The 12,977-nt window shown below is 41.5% G+C and overlaps 1 long non-coding RNA gene across 1 annotated transcript in view; it reads right to left on the bottom strand.

The window, feature by feature from the left end:
- Window positions 1-709: 709 nt before the first annotated feature.
- Window positions 710-12,977, bottom strand: part of LOC111524429 — a 65,111-nt gene continuing 52,843 nt past the window's right edge. The window contains exon 4 of the long non-coding RNA XR_002725784.2: window positions 710-2,362. This is a non-coding gene — a long non-coding RNA (uncharacterized LOC111524429). The remainder of the gene's footprint in view (window positions 2,363-12,977) is intronic.

Genomic DNA, 12,977 nt, shown 5'->3' with positions numbered 1-12,977 from the left:
CAGCAACCCATCATCTACATTAGGTATTTCTCCTAATTCTAGCTCTCCCCTGGCCCCCCCACCCCACAACAGGCCCCGGTGTGTGATGTTCCCCTCCCTGTGTCCATGTGTCCTCATTGTTTCCCTCCCGCTTATGAGTGAGAACATGCGGTGTTTGGAAACCCCAGTCTTAAGTAAAATCCTCTTATGGTAGGGTTACCCTAGTACATCAGCATCCTGATTAGGGATTTCAGATGCCATGCCTCCAGCGGCCACTAGTAAGGTTGTTAAACAACTGCTTCTCAGCAACATGCCTACTCGTCTATACTTCCTTCTGTGATGTGGGGCTGAGACTCTACAAATGAATTCCCGCTTTGCCAGATGGCTTCCTGTTAGAAGCTGCTGATGTGGAGGGCACTTGAGGGAGATTGGAAAGCTGGAGGAGGGATAAAGAACTTGCTCTTTTCTGTTTTGCTCTGTCCTGTTGGCATCACTTTGGTGATGGCCCTCCACCGCAGCAGCAAGATATAACAGCACCAGCTGGCAGCATACCCTTCTGAGTTCTCAGTCCCACGTCCATAAGGCCCCTTCTCCAAGAATCTAGGTTCCAAAAACCCCATCTTTGTAACTTTGTTTCTCAAGCCCTGTCTTAGTCTAATCAGGCTGCTATAACAAAATATCTTAGACTGGGTAATTTAGAAATAATACAAATTTATTTATCACAGCTCTGGAGACTGCTAAGTCCAACATCAAGATGCTGGTTGATTTGGTGTCTGGTGCGGGCTCACTCTCTGCTTCCAAGATGGCATCTTGCTGCTGTGTCTTCTGGAGGGCACAAACACTTCTGTGCCTTCATGTGGCAGAAGGGACAGAAAGGCAAAAAAGGATGAACTCTCTCCCTGAAGCCATTTTATAAGGGCACTAATCCCATCTATAAGGGTGGAACCCTCTAACCTAATTATCCCCTAAGGGGCCCACCTCAGTATCATCACTTTGGGGGTTAAGTTCCAACATATGAATTTTGGAAGGACACATACATTTAAACCATAGCAAGCACTAAGGGTACTGTATCTTTCTGCAGATACTGCATTTTGATACCTCTGTGTTCCCTCTTTGCCTTTAGGTCCCTTTGAAAGAGATAATTTAATTTAGAGAAAACTAATACAACCTTTTTTCCCTGACTTGACTCTGACCGATCCAATATTTAATATCAAGAGTGATCCCAGAAAATGGTCTTCAGATAGCATTCTGGGATTGCTTTTGTCATGAACTTGGCCTTAAATGCAGTTGTGGAGTGTTTGAGAAATGGGATGTTAGTAGTAGTAACCCATAGTAGGTAGTGGAATCATAATTAATCAAATTATCACCCACAATTGATCATGATAGATTGCCTACTGAAGCAATTGCCTTGGAGACCAAGTGGCTGCTGCACTTGACTGTTAAAGGTATGACAATGACTTCAAGGACCGTATAGAGGGACAGCTATATCTACCTGCACTGAAGAGACTAAGAAAATGACAAATTCAAGGCTTTAATGCTCACCTGAAGTCATGGTCAGAGAACCAGAGAGCTTTAATTATTATTTCTTATAACTGCAGAGACTATCCTGACAAAAACCGAATGCAAAACCTAATTGTGAGTTACTGAATCACAACTTAAGTTGAATTGTCAGTCTCATATGTTAAGGCATTGATTAGGAAAGAGTGGGACCCTGGATATAAAATAAGGATATGTGGGTGGACTCAGATGACGCTGAAAACCCTCAGCCCCTGTCTTTCTGAGCCTCTTTTTCATAGAAAGCAGGAGCACCTCCTTCTGTGTCTAAGAAACTAATCTTCCTTTGCTTGAGGATCTTGTAACATTTCACCAGGGACCATGCAAGTTATGTCTATTCTTCTCAACACCCACCCAGTATTAGTTATCTATTGCCACACAACTAATTCCTGTAAAATTTAGTGGCCTAAATAAACAATAAACTTTTATTATCTCTTACAGTTTCTGTGAGTCTGGAAGTCAGGCACAGCTTAGCTGGGAAATTCTGGATCAGGGTCTCTCATGAGGCTGCAGTCAGGGTGAAGGTTTCAAAAAAACCCTCAGCTGGGGATAAACCAACCGAAGGTTTGACTATGGGCGGGAAGATCTACTTTCAAGATGCCACTCATGACTGGGAAGTTGGTTCTGGCTGTTGGCAGGACACCTCAGTTCCTCATCACATGGATCTCTCCACAGAGAACTTGAGTGTCCTCATAACATGGTGGCTGGTTTCCCAAGAGTGAGTGATCCAAGACAGCGTATGGTGAAGCCACAGACCTATCCCCTAGCCACAGGTGATTGAACCAGGGTGGACACTGACCCATGAGGCATCCTGGTGGAAAAAGCTCAGCTAAAAAAGAGAAAATGGAATCAATGGAGCCTGTCAGATTATCTCTTAGGAATTTGATCTGGAATACATGCTGGACAGATCCTAAGTCTTAAGGGCTATAAGTAAGCTGAAGTTATGCAGAAGCAGGAGCCCTGAAGAGGAGAAAAATACACAGGGGAGCAGGAAACGGAGGCAGGAAGGATGTCAGTAAAAGTAGGAAAGGTAAAGGCAAATATTAGGAGATGTTATATTACCTTAAAATAGTATGCCTGCAAACTCCAACTGAGGGGCCAAAATGATCCTGTCAGTAGAAAAGCCTCAGAACCTTCCCGTCCCTGAACTGTGCCTCACTTCCACTCTTTCATAGCTCTCAGGACAAGTTGGAGTCTTAGCTTCCTTTTTTGCTATGTGTATCTTGATAGCAAGGCTTCATTGCTGTTTCTTTGCAAGCTTCTATTTCTTACAACTAAAGCAGGCAAATGAGCCAAATGATTATTTTAATCAAATAATGCGCCTCAGAGTTAACATAGCTCTCTCTCAGCCCATTGACATCAAATTCTTACAAGACCCCAGAGAGGGAGCACAGTAACTGCTCCATTCCACAGATGAGGTAATTGAGGCTCATAAGGATTACAGTAACTGGCCAAGTTCACCCAAATAGTAAGGTAAATCAGGGCGGAGCTCAAATCCAGTTCTACTTCCTTGCCCAATGTTCTTTCCCATGTCACCATATAACTACTATCATATATATATATACACATACACACAAACGAACTAGGGAAGATGCATTCAGCCACCAAGTCACCCTTTGTGCACTGAGCACCATTCTAAGAGTTCAGACACAGTAGGGAGTGAAACGAAGACCTTTGTCTGATGGAGATTCCATTCATAAGTGTAGTCATGTGAAGCAAACCACAAACATAAAATGAATTCTGAAAGCCCATCATGAAATCTGCCCCATTGTCCTGCAGCCTCAGCACTTCAGGGTATGTATGTGATTATTATTACTATATGCAGGCATACCCCGGGAGATTGCGGGCTCAGTTCCAGAATGGCACACTAAAGCAAATGTCGCAATAAAGTGAGTCACAGAAATTTTTTTGTTTCCCAGTGCATATAGGAGTTATGTTTACCCTATGCTGTAGTCCATAAGAGAACAATGCCATTATGTCTTAAAAAATTAATGTATATACCTTAATTTTAAAAATACATAATGGCTAAAAATTGTGAATGATCATGTGGGCTTTCAATGAGTCATAATTTTTTTTTTTTTTTTTTTTAGTCAGAGTTTTGCTCTTGTTGCCCAGCCTGGAGTACAATGATATGATCTCGGCTCACTGCAACCTCCACCTCCCGGGTTCAAGCAATTCTCCTGCCTCAGCCTTACACGTAGCTGAGACTACAGGCACCTACCACCATGCCCAGCTAATTTTTTGTATTTTTAGTAGAGACAGGTTTCACAATGTTGGTCAGGCTGGTCTCGAACCCCTGACCTCAGGTGATCTGCCCGCCTCAGCCTCCCGAAGTGCTGGGAGCTTCCTTTTTTGCTATGTGCATCCTGATAGTAAGGCCTCATTGCTGTTTCTTTGCAAGCTTCTATTTCTTACAACTAAGGCAGCCAAATGAGCCATAGCTTTTAATCAAATAATGCGCCTCAGAGTTTATGTAGCTCTCTCACAGCCCATTGACATTAAATTCTTACAAGACCCCAGAGAGGGAGCACAGTAACTGCTCCATTCCACAGATGAGGTAATTGAGGCTCATAAGGATTAAAGTAACTGGCCAAGTTCATCCAAATAGTAAGGTAAATCAGGAGATCACACGACTGCACTTCAGTCTGGTGACAGAGCAAGACACTGTCTCAAAAAAAAAAATTGTATCCAATCCTGTCAAATCCTGTCATGGCTTTATCAGCTAAATGTATGTAATATTCTAAACACTGTTGTCATTGCAACAATTTTCACAGCATTATTACAAGGGGTAGTTTCCATTTCAAGAAACCAGTTTCTTTGTTCATCCATAAGAAGTAACTCCTCACCCATTCAAGTTTTATGAGATTGCAGCAGTTCAATCACATCTTCAGGCTTCAATTCTAATTCTAATTATCTTGCTATTTATACCACATCTGCAGTGACTTCTTTCACTGAAATCTTAAGCCCTTCAAAGCCATCCATGTGGGTTGAAATCAACTTCCTCCAAACTCCTGTTAATGTTGTGAATCACAAGTGTTTCTTGATGCCATCTAGAATGTTGAATCTCTTCCAGAAGATTTTCAGTTCACTTTGCCCAGATCCAACAGAGGAATCACTGTCTATGGCAGTTATAGCCTTTAAAGTCAAAATTACCCCTTGATTTGTCAGTTGCAGAATTGTGTTGTCAGGCATGAAAATAACATTAATCTCTTTGTGCGCCTCCATCACAGCTCTTGGGTGACTAGGTGCACTGGTTAATTAGCAGTAATTTTTTTTATTATTATTTTGTAGAAACAGGGTCTCCCTACATTGCCCATTCTGGTCTTGAATTCCTGGGCTCAAGTGATCCTTCCATCTTGGCCTCCCAAAATGCTGGGATTACAGGTATGAGCCACTGCACCCAGCCTTTTTATTTTTTATTTATTGTTATTATTTGTAGTGAGCAATAAAATTTGAAAAGACTTTTTTCTGAGCAGTAGGTCTCAACAATGGGTTTAAAATACTCAGTAAACCATGCTATAAAGAGATGTGCTGCCATCCAGGCTATGTTGTTCCATTTATCGAGCATAAGCAGAAGTGATTTAAAATGTTTCTTAAGGGCCCTAGGATTCGGGGAATGGTAAATGAGCACTGGCCTCAACTTAAAGTCATCAGCTGCACTTGCCCCTAATAAGAGATTCAGCCTATCCTTTGAAGCTTTGAAGCCAGGCACTGACTTCTCCTTTCTAGCTCTGAAAGATGGCACCTTCTTCCATCTGATCTTTTTCCTTTTTCTGAAAGCCATTTCATCTATATTGAAAATCTGTTGTTTAGTGTAGCCACTTTTATCATTGATCTTAGCTAGATCTTCTAGATAACTTGCTGCAGCTTCTCCACCAGCACTTGCTGCTTCACCTTGCACTTTTATATTATGGAGATGGTATATTTTTTAAATCTCATGAACCAGGCTCTGCTAGCTTCCAACTTTTATTCTGCAGCTTCCTCACCCCTCTCAACCTTTACAGAATTGAAGAGAGTTAGGGCCTTACTCTGGATTAGGCTTTGGCTTAAGGGAATGTTGTGGCTGGTTTTATCTTCTATCCAGATTACTAAAATTTTCTTCATATCAGCAATAAGGCTGTTTCACTTTCTTATTATTCATGCATTCGTTGGAGCGGCACTTTTAATTTCCTTCAAGAACTTTTCTTCTGCATTCACAACTTGGCTAATGGTTTGGCACAAGAGACCTAGCTTTGGGGGGTGGAGCAAGATGGCCAAATAGGAATAGCTCCAGTCTCCAGCTGCCAGCTCCAGTGACACAGAAGACAGATGATTTCTGCATTTTCAACTGAGGTACTGGGTTCATCTCACTAGGGAGTGCCAGACAATCAGTGCTGGTCACCTGCTGCAGCCCGACCAGCGAGAGCTGAAGCAGGGCAAGGCATCGCCTCATCTGGGAAGGCAAGGGGGAAGGGAATCCCTTTTCCTAGCCAGGGGAATTGAGACACACAACACCTGGAAAATCGGGTAACTCCCACTCCAATACTGCGCTTTACCAAGGGTCTTAGCAAACGGGCACACCGGGAGATTATATCCCACACCTGGCCGGGAGGGTCCCATGCCCACAGAGCCTCCCTCATTGCTAGCACAGCAGTCTGCGATCTAACGGCAAAGCAGCAGCGAGGCTGGGGGAGGGGTACCTGCCATTGCTGAGGCTTAAGTAGGTAAACAAAACTGCTGGGAAGCTCGAACTGGGTGGAGCTCACAGCAGCTAAAGGAGGCCTGCCTGTCTCTGTAGACTCCACCTCTGGGGACAGGGCACAGCTAAACAACAACAAAAACAAAAGCAGCAGAGGCCTGTGCAGACGTGAACGACTCTATCTGACAGCTCTGAAGAGAGCAGTGGATCTCCCAACATGGAGGTTGAGATCTGAGAATGGACAGACTGCCTGCTCAAGTGGGTCACTGACCCCTGAGTAGCCTAACTGGGAGACATCCCCCACTAGGGGCAGACTGACACCCCACACCTCACACAGTGGAGTACACCTCTGAGAGGAAGCTTCCAAAGCAAGAATCAGACAAGTACACTCGCTGTTCAGCAATATTCTATCTTCTGCAGCCTCTGCTGCTGATACCCAGGCAAACAGGGTCTGGAGTGGACCTCAAGCAGTCTCCAACAGACCTACAGCTGAGGGTCCTGTCTGTTAGAAGGAAAACTAACAAACAGGAAGGACACCCACACCAAAACCCATCAGTACATCTCCATCATCAAAGACCAGAGGCAGATAAAACCACAAAGATGGAGAAAAAGCAGGGCAGAAAAGCTGGAAATTCAAAAAATAAGAGCACATCTCCCCCTGCAAAGGAATGCATCTCATCGCCAGCAACGGATCAAAGCTGGATGGAGAATGACTTTGATGAGATGAGAGAAGACGGCTTCAGTCCATCAAACTTCTCAGAGCTAAAGGAGGAATTACGTACCCAGCGCAAAGAAACTAAAAATCTTGAAAAAAGAGTGGAAGAATTGATAGCTAGAATAATTAATGCAGAGAAGGCCATAAACGAACTGACAGAGATGAAAACCATGACACGAGAAATACGAGACAAATGCACAAGCTTCAGTAACTGACTCGATCAACTGGAAGAAAGAGTATCAGCGATTGAAGATCAAATGAATGAAATGAAGTGAAAAGAGAAATCTAAAGAAAAAAGAAGAAAAAGAAATGAACAAAGCTTGCAAGAAGTATGGGATTATGTAAAAAGACCAAATCTACGTCTGACTGGGGTGCCTGAAAGTAAGGGGGAAAATGGAACCAAGTTGGAAAACACTCTTCAGGATATCATCCAGGAGAACTTTCCCAACCTAGTAGGGCAGGCCAACATTCAAATTCAGGAAATACAGAGAACGCCACAAAGATACTCCTCAAGAAGAGCAACTCCAAGACACATAATTGCCAGAATCACCAAAGTTGAAATGAAGGAAAAAATCTTAAGGGCAGCCAGAAAGAAAAGTCGAGTTACCCACAAAGGGAAGCCCATCAGACTAACAGCAGATCTCTCGGCAGAAACTCTACAAGCCAGAAGAGAGTGGGGGCCAATATTCAACATTTTTAAAGAAAAGAATTTTAAACCCAGAATTTCATATCCAGCCAAACTAAGTTTCATCAGTGAAGGAGAAATAAAATCCTTTACAGATAAGCAAATGCTTAGAGATTTTGTCACCACCAGGCCTGACTTACAAGAGACCCTGAAGGAAGCACTAAACACGGAAAGGAACAATCGTTACAGGCATTGAAAAAACATGCCAAAATGTAAAGACCATCGAGGCTAGGAAGAAACTGCATCAACTAACGAGCAAAATAACCACTTAATATCATAATGGCAGGATCAAGTTCACACATAACAATATTAACCTTAAATATAAATGGACTAAATGGTCCAATTAAAAGATACAGACTGGCAAACTGGATAAAGAGTCAAGACCCATCAGTTTGCTGTACTCGGGAGACCCATCTCATATGCAGAGACATACATAGGCTCAAAATAAAGGGATGGAGGAAGATCTACCAAGCAAATGGAGAACAAAAAAAAGCAGGGGTTGCCATACTAGTCTCTGATAAAACAGACTTTAAACCATCAAAGATCAAAAGAGACAAAGAAGGCCATTACATAATGGTAAAGGGATCGATTCAACAGGAAGAGCTAACTATCCTAAATATATATGCACCCAATACAGGAGCACCCAGATTCATAAAGCAAATCCTTAGAGACTTACAAAGAGACTTAGACTCCCATACAATAATAATGGGAGACTTCAACACCCTACTGTCAACATTACACAGAGCAACGAGACAGAAAGTTAACAAGGATATCTAGGAATTGAACTCATCTCTGCAGCAAGCAGACCTAATAGACATCTACAGAACTCTCAACCCCAAGTCAACAGAATATACATTCTTCTCAGCACCACATCACACTTATTCCAAAATTGATCACATAATTGGAAGTAAAGCACTCCTCAGCAAATGTGCAAGAACAGAAATTATAACAAACTGTCTCTCAGACCACAGTGCAATCAAGCCAGAACTCAGGACTAAGAAATGCAGTCAAAACCGCGCAACTACATGGAAACTGAACAACCTGCTCCTGAATGACTACTGGGTACATAACGAAATGAAGGCAGAAATAAAGATGTTCTTTGAAACCAATGAGAACAAACATACAAAATACCAGAATCTCTGAGACACATTTAAAGCAGTGTGTAGAGGGAAATTTATAGCACTAAATGCCCACAAGAGAAAGCAGGAAAGATCTAAAATGGACACTCTAACATCACAATTAAAAGAACTAGAGAAGCAAGAGCAAACACATTCAAAAGCTAGCAGAAGGCAAGAAATAACTAAGATCAGAGCAGAACTGAAGGAGATAGAGAAACAAAAAATTCTCCAAAAAAATCAATGAATCCAGGAGTTGGTTTTTTGAAAAGATCAACAAAATTGATAGACCGCTAGCAAGACTAATAAAGAAGAAAAGAGAGAAGAATCAAATAGACACAATAAAAAATGATAAAGGGGATATCACCACCAACCCCACAGAAATACAAACTACCATCAGAGAATACTATAAACACCTCTACACAAATAAACTGGAAAATCTGGAAGAAATGGATAATTTCCTGGACACTTACACTCTCCCAAGACTAAACCAGGAAGAAGCTCAATCCCTGAAGAGACCAATAGCAGGCTCTGAAATTAAGGCAATAATTAATAGCCTACCAACCAAAAAAAAGTCCAGGACCAGATGGATTCATGGCTGAATTCTACCAGAGGTACAAGGAGGAGCTGGTACCATTCCTTCTGAAACTATTCCAATCAATAGAAAAAGAGGGAATCCTCCCTAACTCATTTTATGAGGCCAACATCATCCTGATACCAAAGCCTGGCAGAGACACAACAAAAAAAGAGAATTTTAGACCAATATCCCTGATGAACATCGATGCAAAAATTCTCAATAAAATACTGGCAAACTGGATCCAGCAGCACATAAAAAGCTTAACCACCATGATCAAGTGGGCTTCATCCCTGGGATGCAAGGCTGGTTCAACATATGCAAATCAATAAACATAATCCAGCATATAAACAGAACCAAAGATGAAAACCACATGATTATCTCAATAGATGCAGAAAAGGCCTTTGACAAAATTCAACAGCCCTTCATGCTAAAAACGCTCAATAAATTCGGTATTGATGGAATGTATCGCAAAATAATAAGAGCTATTTATGACAAACCCACAGCCAATATCATACTGAATGGGCAAAAACTGGAAAAATTCCCTTTGAAAACTGGCACAAGACAGGGATGCCCTCTCTCACCACTCCTATTCAACATAGTGTTGGAAGTTCTGGCTAGGGCAATCAGGCAAGAGAAAGAAATAAAGGGTATTCCATTAGGAAAAAAAGAAGTCAAATTGTTCCTGTTTGCAGATGACATGATTGTATATTTAGAAAACCCCACTGTCTCCACCCAAAATCTCCTTAAGCTGATAAGAAACTTCAGCAAAGTCTCAGGATACAAAATTAATGTGCAAAAATCACAAGCAGTCTTACATACCAGTAACAGACAAACAGAGAGCCAAATCATGAATGAACTTCCATTCACAATTGCTTCAAAGAGAATAAAATACCTAGGTATCCAACTTACAAGGGATGTAAAGGACCTCTTCAAGGAGAGCTACAAACCACTGCTCAGTGAAATAAAAGAGGACACAAACAAATGGAAGAACATACCATGCTCATGGATAGGAAGAATCAGTATCATGAAAATGGCCATACTGCCCAAGGTAATTTATAGATTCAATGCCATCCCCATCAAGCTACCAATGAGTTTCTTCACAGAATTGGAAAATACTGCTTTAAAGTTCATATGGAACCAAAAAAGAGCCCGCATTGCCAAGACAATCCTAAGTCAAAAGAACAAAGCTGGAGGCATCACGTCACCTGACTTCAAACTATACTACAAGGCTACAGTAACCAAAACAGTATGGTACTGGTACCAAAACAGAGATATAGACCAATGGAACAGAACAGAGTCCTCAGAAGTAATACCACACATCTACAGCCATCTGATCTTTGACAAACCTTAGAAAAACAAGAAATGGGGAAAGGATTCCCTATTTAATAAATGGTGCTGGGAAAATTGGCTAGCCATAAGTAGAAAGCTGAAACTGCATCTTTTCCTTACTCCTTACATGAAAATTAATTCAAGATGGATTAGAGACTTAAATATTAGACCTAATGCCATAAAATCCCTAGAAGAAAACCTAGGTAATACTATTCAGGACATCGGCATGGGCAAGGACTTCACATCTAAAACACCAAAAGCAATGGCAACAACAGCCAAAATTGACAAATGGGATCTAATTAAACTAAAGAGCTTCTGCACAGCAAAAGAAACTACCATCAGAGTGAACAGGCAACCTACAGAATGGGAGAAAAGTTTTGCAATCTGCTCATCTGACAAAGGGCTAATATCCAGAACCTACAAAGAACTCAAACAAATTTACAAGAAAAAAAGAAACAACCCCATCAAAAAGTGGGCAAAGGATATGAACAGACATTTCTCAAAAGAAGAAATTCATACAGCCAACAGACACATGAAAAAATGCTCATCATCACTGGCCATCAGAGAAATGCAAATCAAAACCATAATGAGATACCATCTCACACCAGTTAGAATGGCAATCATTAAAAAGTCGGGAAACAACAGGTGCTGGAGAGGATGTGGAGAAATAGGAACACTTTTACACTGTTGGTGGGATTGTAAACTAGTTCAACCATTATGGAAAATAGTATGGCAATTCCTTAAGGATCTAGAACTAGATGTACCATATGACCCAGCCATCCCACTACTGGGTATATACCCAAAGGATTATAAATCATGCTGCTATAAAGACACATACACACGTATGTTTATTGTGGCACTATTCACAATAGCAAAGACTTGGAATCAACCCAAATGTCCATCTGTGACAGACTGGATTAAGAAAATGTGGCACATATACACCATGGAATACTATGCAGCCATAAAAAAGGATGAGTTTGTGTCCTTTGTAGGGACATGGATGCAGCTGGAAACCATCATTCTTAGCAAACTATCACAAGAACAGAAAACTAAACACCGCATGTTCTCACTCATAGGTGCGAACTGAACAATGAGATCACTTGGACTCGGGAAGGGGAACATCACACACCGGGGCCTATCATGGTGGGGGGAGGGGGGAGGGATTGCATTGGGAGTTATACCTGATATAAATGACGAATTGATGGGTGCTGACGAGTTGATGGGTGCAGCACACCAACACGGCACAAGTATACATATGTAACAAACCTGCACGTTATGCACATGTACCCTAGAACTTGAAATATAACAATAAAAAAACAAAAACAAAAAACAAACAAAAAAAATCATGCTGCTATAAAGACACATGCACACATATGTTTATTGTGGCACTGTTCACAATAGCAAAGACTTGGAATCAACCCAAATGTCCATCAGTGACAGACTGGATTAAGAAAATGTGGCACATATACACCATGGAATACTATGCAGCCATAAAAAAGGATGAGTTTGTGTGCTTTGTAGGGACATGGATGCAGCTGGAAACCATCATTCTCGGCAAACTATCACAAGAACAGAAAACTAAACACCGCATGTTCTCACTCATAGGTGGGAACTGAACAATGAGATCACTTGGACTCAGGAAGGGGAACATCACACACCGGGGCCTATCATGGGGAGGTGGGAGGGGGGAGGGATTGCATTGGGAGTTATACCTGATATAAATGACGAATTGATGGGTGCTGACGAGTTCATGGGTGCAGCACACCAACACGGCACAAGTATACATATGTAACAAACCTGCACGTTATGCACATATACCCTAGAACTTAAAGTATAATAATAATTTTTTTTAAAAAAGTGACCTAGCTTTTGGCCCATCTCGGTTTTCAACGTACCTTCCTCACTAAGCTCAGTTATCTCCAGCTTTTAATTGAAAGTGAGAGACACGAGATTCCTCTTTTCACTAGAACACTCAGAGGCTATTGTAGTCTTACTAATTGGCCTAATTTCAATATTGTTGTGTCTCAGGGAATAGAGAGGCCCAAGGAGAAGAGAGACAGGAGAATGGCTGATTGGTGAGTCGGAACACACTCACTTATCAAAGTTCTTCATCTCATCTGGGTGCAGTTTATGGAGCCTTAAAACCATTACAATAGTAACATCAAGGATCACTGATCACAGATCACCATAACAGATAAAATAATAATGGAAATGTTTGAATTATTATGAGAATTACTCAAGTGTAACACAAAGCCAAAGCAAGTACATGCTGTTGGCAAAATGGCACTGATAGACTTGCTCAACCCAGGGTTGCCACAAACCTTTAATCTGTAAAAAAAAAAATG

Source organism: Piliocolobus tephrosceles, chromosome 17 (genome assembly GCF_002776525.5).
Source record: "Piliocolobus tephrosceles isolate RC106 chromosome 17, ASM277652v3, whole genome shotgun sequence".
In the NCBI taxonomy this organism is placed as follows: domain Eukaryota; kingdom Metazoa; phylum Chordata; class Mammalia; order Primates; family Cercopithecidae; genus Piliocolobus; species Piliocolobus tephrosceles.
Note: the sequence above shows the minus strand (reverse complement) of the source record. Positions and strands in the feature narration are given on the sequence as shown.